The sequence below is a fragment of the Pygoscelis adeliae genome, unplaced genomic scaffold (assembly GCF_000699105.1).
Source record: "Pygoscelis adeliae isolate BGI_AS28 unplaced genomic scaffold, ASM69910v1 Scaffold919, whole genome shotgun sequence".
Classification (NCBI taxonomy): Eukaryota; Metazoa; Chordata; class Aves; order Sphenisciformes; family Spheniscidae; genus Pygoscelis; species Pygoscelis adeliae.
Genome location: NW_008825509.1, coordinates 70,720 through 77,856, shown reverse-complemented (window position 1 = coordinate 77,856; position 7,137 = coordinate 70,720). Strand labels below are relative to the sequence as shown.

General features: G+C 50.0%; 1 protein-coding gene across 1 annotated transcript in view; it reads right to left on the bottom strand.

Annotated features, from left to right (window-relative positions):
- PLEKHO1 (pleckstrin homology domain containing, family O member 1) overlaps positions 1 to 7,137 on the bottom strand; it is a 19,783-nt gene that overhangs the window by 6,651 nt on the left and 5,995 nt on the right. The gene's annotated exons all lie outside the window — the stretch shown is intronic.

Below are 7,137 nucleotides of genomic sequence, written 5' to 3'. Positions count from 1 at the left end.
TTCCATCCACCAGTACCCCCAAGTCCTTCTCGGCAGGCCTGCTCTCAATCCCTTCATCCCCAGCCTGTATTGATACCGGGGGTTTCCCCAACCCAGGGGCAGGACCTTGCACTTGGCCTTGGTAAACCTAATGAGGTTCACATGGGCCCACTTCTGGAGCTTGTCCAGGTCCCTCTGGATGGCATCCCGTCCCTCTGGCGTGTTGACTGCACCACTCAGCTTGGTGTCATCTGCAAACTTGCTGAGGGTGCGCTCGATCCCACTGTCTGTGGCATTGATGAAGACATTAAACAGTACCGGTCCCAATACGGACCCCTGCGGGACGCCACTCGTCACCATTCTCCATCCGGACATTGAGCTGTTGACCACTACCCTCTGGATGCGACCATCTAACCAATTCCTCACCCACCGGACAGCCCACCCATCAAATCCATCCCTCTCCAGTTTAGAGAGAAGGATGTTGTGGGGGACCGTGTCAAAGGCCTTACAGAGCTCCAGATAGACGACATCTGTAGTATAATGTAATAAATTAAAGACGTGACTTGCACACGGTTGCGAAGGCTGTGGCTGAGCTGGGGAGGAAGCCAGGGTTCTTGATACTGTCCCATGACGGACAGACCGCTGACCTGAAGGTGCCGTCACTCGGAGGACACTTGGAGCAAAGAAGAGAACACGCAGCCTGTCTTCTGCCTGGCCCCCTTCAGTTTTGTATGGTCTTCCTTTTCATTGCTGTCTTTAATGCACTATTCTCACATCCCACTCCTACAGCAGGGCAGCTCTACTCTTTCCATGGTAAACATGAGGAATGTAGGTAACTGGGATGGGAGAGAACTTGGTTTTGCATGTCCGCTGAGGACAGAACTGTAGCAGGCTCAAATCCATGTCCATCTGCTTAATGCGACTCCAGCCGGGGTCATTACAGGCTGGGATCTGCAGTGGGGTTTGAGTAACTCAGGTGCCGGAAAGGCAGACGGTGATGAGATCTTTGCTCTTGGATTTCTTGAAAGGACTCCACCCCATTCAATATGTTTCCTCCCTAGTTTTGGAATTCCCCATGATTTTTTCAACAGAATTTAAACAAAGAAGCTGACTAAAATGCCGTAACCAGCTTTCTAACCAGAGACGCAGATAAAGTGACCATCTGGCCTTGCATAATGACTGCAGTTCCCTCTCTATCCTTTTTCCTTCTATCCCCCAAGTTTGTCTTCAAGAACTAGGAGGCAGACACTGTGCACAGCTATTCTTGAAGGCCCAGAAGCTATTGCTTATTTCTGTTCATAACAGCAGCCACTGTGTATGGGCTTTTATGAGCAGACATGGAAATGTCTCTCGCAGATAATGTCTATCTATATATCCTTCCCGTGCATTTCTAATCGGCTTTCATCTCTTCCCAGTACCATCCTACAATCCACCTTTTTCCAAGAGTCTTGGCTGAATTCAGCCCTATTCATTTGCAGCAGGAAAAGCCGATCCCTTCTGAGCCCCCAGCTGTGACACAGCAGCACAAGTCCTTACTCCAGATGTTTGCTCATGTAGGTCACTGGGACTTCCCCAGCCCTTCCCTCCTTTCTCAGACATGCAGAGCCTGCACTGTGAACTCATGGGAGCCGGGACTCAAATATCTTGCCCCTAGGAATATCTACAGGAGGCTGCAGAAAGGACGAGTGTAATTGGTTCAGATAAACACCCTTTGGGTATAGCTAGTCCTTTAAAAGACTCGGACTGACAAGTGCCAGGGCTCTAACACCGTGCTTGTCTACCCATGACACACACCTGAGACCCTGCTGCACAGACGGTATATCACTTTCACCAAAGTGCCGTATGTGCGTGTTATAAAATGCTTAAGAACTGAGAATAAGCAACATTGCATTAAAAGGATGATGTTGGGGTCCCATTTCTAAGTTTCAGACAAGGTGGGCAGGTTCAGCCCCCCACAGGTATTTTGTGGGGGTGGGTGCACACGTGGATACAGATGCCTAAGGGTATGTCTGCCCTTCAGCCAGAGCTGCCACACGGGAGGAAAGGCAGGTTTGATCTCACTTTGAATTGATTCCCTCTCGTACACAGCCTTGATAGTATAATGAGGCCATAAAGTGAATGGGGCTGTAATTTAGTCATTTGAACGTGGTTTTGTTCTGTCTTTGTGATGGGAAGAGGTCTCCGCATTAGCCTGAAACGGGCTCCATTGCGGTGATGCAGTGGCAGTGATTTCACGAGGCATGGGAAGGACAGTAGTCTTGTCTCACAAGGGGCATTGCCAACTGATGTCCCCCCTCTCTCCTGCACTGAGACATGCAGGCAGAGCAAAATAACAGAGCATTCAGTGTGTAAACAGTGAAACTAGAGAGAAGGAAGGTGAAAGGCAAACTTCAAAAGTACCAGCTAGCTCTTTTGTCCTTTGTGGGAGGCTACTGAGGCCAAAAACAGGGAGATGGTGGGCATGAATTACAGAACAGAGCAACCTCAGAGGCAGGAGAGGAGGAGTGCTCAGAGGCTGAGGATAGTCATGCAGCCCATCCTCTGTAAAAAAAAAGAAAAAAGCAACCCTTAAAGACCTACAAAACCATTGGAACCACATTGCCAGCAAAGCCTAAATCCCGGTCACCTACATCGCTAGGAGCTGGGTGACAAACCTGCAGGGTGTCTACCCTCCTCCACATTTTCAATGAGATTGGAGCCATGCAAATAAAACCTTTCAGGTTTCACCAGCAGAGAATTTGGCTTGATGTGTTCCCAGCACCCGGGCAACGTACAGGTCTTTGGATAACATTTTGGAGACCTTTGGGAGGAAGTAGCCTCAGGTGTCAGTTCTCAGTAGGAGGGAATGAAGCACGATGTCTCTGTCACCCGGTGTGGTTTGTAAGGGGAATGGCAGGGGCAGCATAGCAGGAGTGATCTTCATTTATGTCATGGTGACCTACCACAGCTCGTCATGCACCCAGGGTGCTCTGAGTGAGGAGTTAATCCTGGTGGTGGAGGTTTACTATGATCATTACATTTGCTTGTATCTTTTCTTCTTTGCTGAATACAGATTGAACACAGATTTTTGAAAGTGAGGGGTAATTTTTAGGCTCAGATGCCAAACTTGAAACTCTTTAAGAAAAGGTCTGAGTTCTGGGAAGAGCTGAACATCAACTCTGAATACAGTCTTCATCCTGGTTCCCCATCCCCAGACAGTTTGTCTCTTGCTTTCTAACTTGCAGGGAAGATGGCTTAAACAGGCTCTCCAGGGCCCACCAGTCCCTCTTTTCTACAGCTTCTTTTCGGGAGTCAAGAAGAAGCTTCCCTGTTTGGGGTGACATATCCTCTCCTGTCCACTGCACAGGTCTGCACACCTGCCTGTGAAGCAGCTGGGGCTCTGCAGATGTGTGTATTTTTTGGATCCTGCTGCTTTCATGAGCCTTTCTTAAGGTCTCCCACACTGTAGTTTGAGGCTGAGAGGAATCAGGGACCGCTTGGCTTAATGTGCTGGGAAGGGAGAGGCCTGGATGGTTGATTTTGGCAAAATCGTTCCTAGCTGGGAGGTGGCCAGCAGGTCTTTCCTTCCTCACAGCTGCTGAGTGCCTGGCATGCAGCGAGCTGATGATCTCCGAGCCTCATGGGCAGGTAGGTCCTGCATTCCTCACCCTGCAGGGAAGCTCTGGATTGAAAGGATTAAGGTATATAAATCCCAGCAATTGCTGCCATGGCTGTTTGCTGGCTTTGCTATCCGTATTGCACCTGCCCTAGGTGGACAAAACAATTTCTTATCCTGGGGTTCAGCCTGGCTTCTCCCCATGCTCCCAGAAATGATTCCACACTCCAAGTAGGCCAGGTGAGGGAAGGGAAACTGAGGCACAGAGAAGTGTCCCCCATCACCTAAGACAAAGCCAGGTCCCTAAAGCAGAGTACGTTAGACCCTGGAGCCATTAGACCATGCAGTCCCCGCACTCCCAACAGCAGCTGCCACTGCTTGGGGTGTAGCTACACTGCAGACAGCCGTGCAGCCACCAGCTAATCTGGGCCTGCAGTCAGCGGCGAGATGTGCTGAGGCTGACATTGCTGGCGCATTGCTGAAGTTCAAGGAGGGGAGCTGCATTCCTCACACGCCTCGCCCCCGCAGCTGCTGCCCCAGGGTCAGCCCGAAGGGACACCAGCACTCCCTGTGCCTGTGGGACCTGGCGATCCTGTGGACACGTAGAGGGTCAGAACATCAGCCATGCTACCCAAAGTACCTGCTCTCAAAGGCTTGGAGGGCTTATTTCTAGCCTTGCAGCTAGTCATGCTTCCAAAGGTCTGTTTTCTCTTGTGCCAATGCTCCTTCGTAGCATTCTGGCAATGGAAGGATCCTTAATGTAGTTTAAATTAACTGCCCCTTGGGTGTCTTGCTGACGGACTGTTAAAATTTCCTCCCTCATCAAGTTGTCACCTGCAATAACTCCGAACCTCCTTGATTCAGATCAGGGCTGTGTTCTGGGGCCAAACCAGGGGTGAAGTGGAAGGGCAGTCACTCAGTCACCAGGCAAAGTTTTGTGGTTTTCCTCAGATTTGTTTGGTGGAGATTTGCCTGAGCAGTTCCCTGTTGAGATGTGACATGCTCAAAGCAAATGCAGAAGGTACAGAACATCACAAGACACCAAGTGGAACGTATCCACGAGACTTTCAAGAGGTCATAATGTGGCTCAGGGTGTAACAAGAAACCTACAGATTCTCAGTAAAGCTGAATATCCAAACATGGGCAGTCTCGGGGACAGCATCAGCCAGAATGTTCCCCTCTCAAGCTGAGATAAAAGTTTCGCTTCCTCAAGCTGAGCAGTTCTACCATCTAGCAAGGGACAGAAATTTCTGCAGAGCTTAGCTAAAATCAGGCTGTCACTAAGATAGGAATCCACGCATGTGTGCAACACCGGCTCTGGCAGTGCCGGGAAGCAGCACTGGTGAGGGGACTGGCAGGTGACGGGGGAGACCCGAGTTTAATGGCCTGTCCTGTCACTGGCTCCTTGTTCTTCTCAGTTCCCTGGCTGCACAAGGGAGGTAACTGTGCGGTTCTGGTCTGCAAGGGAACTAGAAGAAGAAATACAGGGAGCACTGGGAGAGTTTCAGGTATTACAGTAAAAGGGACCTGCAAAATGCTGTGGACAGGGGGTAAAATGGCGCGTGTACAGCAGGACACTGCAGATGGTCCACTTTTTCCTTCTCTAGTACCAGTTAAGGTGCATGTGTGGAGAGAAGACGGGGATAGAGGTAGTTTTGTGCAGTCACTGGCGCAGCAGGACCCTGGTTTCAGCCAGAGCCTCTGGACCTCGGTAGAATAGAAGTGGCAGTTCTCCAAGAGACTGCCTCCCATCTGAACACCTGCATCCCGAGTGGGAGGTTGCACCATGAACTGGGTAGCTCAAGGGCGTGAGCATGACCTTCCAGGCCTTTTCATGTCCAGATTGCTGCCCTGAGCTAATGAGGGGATGGCGGCAGAAAGTTGCTATCTATCTGCTCCAGTCCCTTGCCCCAAAGAGGCATCAGCCAAGGCTACCAGAAACACAGGTGTCTCAGAATCAACTGGCCCCTGAAGAACACCCTGTGCTGGAACCAGCTCTTTTGCATCCCAGTGCTGCACTCGAATCCCAAAGCCGTGCTGCCTCATCTCACAAGCTACCTCCGTCACAGGGAAAGGGAGTCAGGCTGTGTGTTGTTTCTGCCTAAGTGTTCTTTGACCCTCTCTCTGGTTGTGCAGGGTAGTGCCATTGAGACAGGAAAGACACTTCACTGAAACTTTTCACCTTTCTCTGCAAAGTGTAGAACAGAGCTTGGCCGAGCAGGAGAAGGAAGGTGGAAGGGAAAAGGATGGCTTAAAAGAGCAAGAGCAGGAGAGGTATGAAAGGGGCAGCAGGTCCCAGCCATACAGTCACAGACTGTTCTTGCGTAGCTGAAAGCCAAGGGTTTAACCACCAGGCTGACACTTAGCACTACCACCATCTGTAAACACGTATGTAATTGCACAGCTCTGATTAACACCTTGTGCGCGTTGAACACAATGGACGCCAACATACTTTCCGCACCTAGCAACTACAGACATGACACAGGGCAGAAAACACGGCCACGCCGTGCACAGGTATTCACCACGTGCAATATGCACACCATGAAGCGTCGTCACAGTACCAAGCGCGTGAACAGCACATGCACAGCAACACCACGAGTACTTTGCAGGCTCCATCACACGCATGAACCATGTATGTGAACTCTAGACACTACTTCAAATGTCTACACACACGCACACGCACACACCCCTTCCAGGCAGAGAGAGTTGTGCAGTGTTGGATGGTGCTGCAACAAATGAGGAGCGAGAACAGACTACTTTTCAAGTGCTCTTGTGCTAATTGAGTCGATGCTTTTGGTAGCAAACAAGAAAAGGCTTAAGGAAGCCCCGAGAAGCATTTCCTCATTAACATCTCGTCATCACAGAGTCCGTTCATGCTGTCTGGACAGCCCTGGGCTTCCTGACAGGAAGTGGTAGGAGCCCAGCTGTGTCTGTGTTAGTCTGACTGCTATTCCCAAGTGCAAAGCAATAACAAAGCTGTGCTAGAAACAAGAGAACAATTACCAGAAATTTGCAGGGGGGGAGGGAACCGGTGTGGAGGAGAGCAAGGGGAAAGAATGCAAAAATGATACTAAGAAGGTGTTCTTTTGCTTAGCAGAGCTCAGCTCACTTCAGCACATCTTGTCTTGCATGTTTCTGCCCTGAATGCTTTTTTTGGCTGATGACCAAATGCTAAATAATGAAGGGTTTTTTTGCATAAGTTCACAGAGTTCGGCTTGCAGCAGGGGTACAGATCGCCGTGCAGGCTCAGAGCCCCTGGCTGAACAAGCTCTGTAAGCCTCAGCTACCATTTTGGTGCATGGTTGGAAGAGCAAAAGGTTCTAGGTGTTAGAGCAGGTTTCACAGCTTCCAAAGGTTGATGCCCTAATAAAAGAACATAACTCAAAAGCCCTGTTTGCATTTTACAGGTATATCAGCTGGTCTGATAAAATATATTTCCTCTCCTTGCAGACTTGGTTTCTGCCAGGGAGAAAGCCCAGGCTTCCATCAGGCGTTCACATCTTCTCCTAACAAAAATCAATCAATCAGGGCTAGTCTCTAACCTGCAAGCCCAGGTCCTAGGT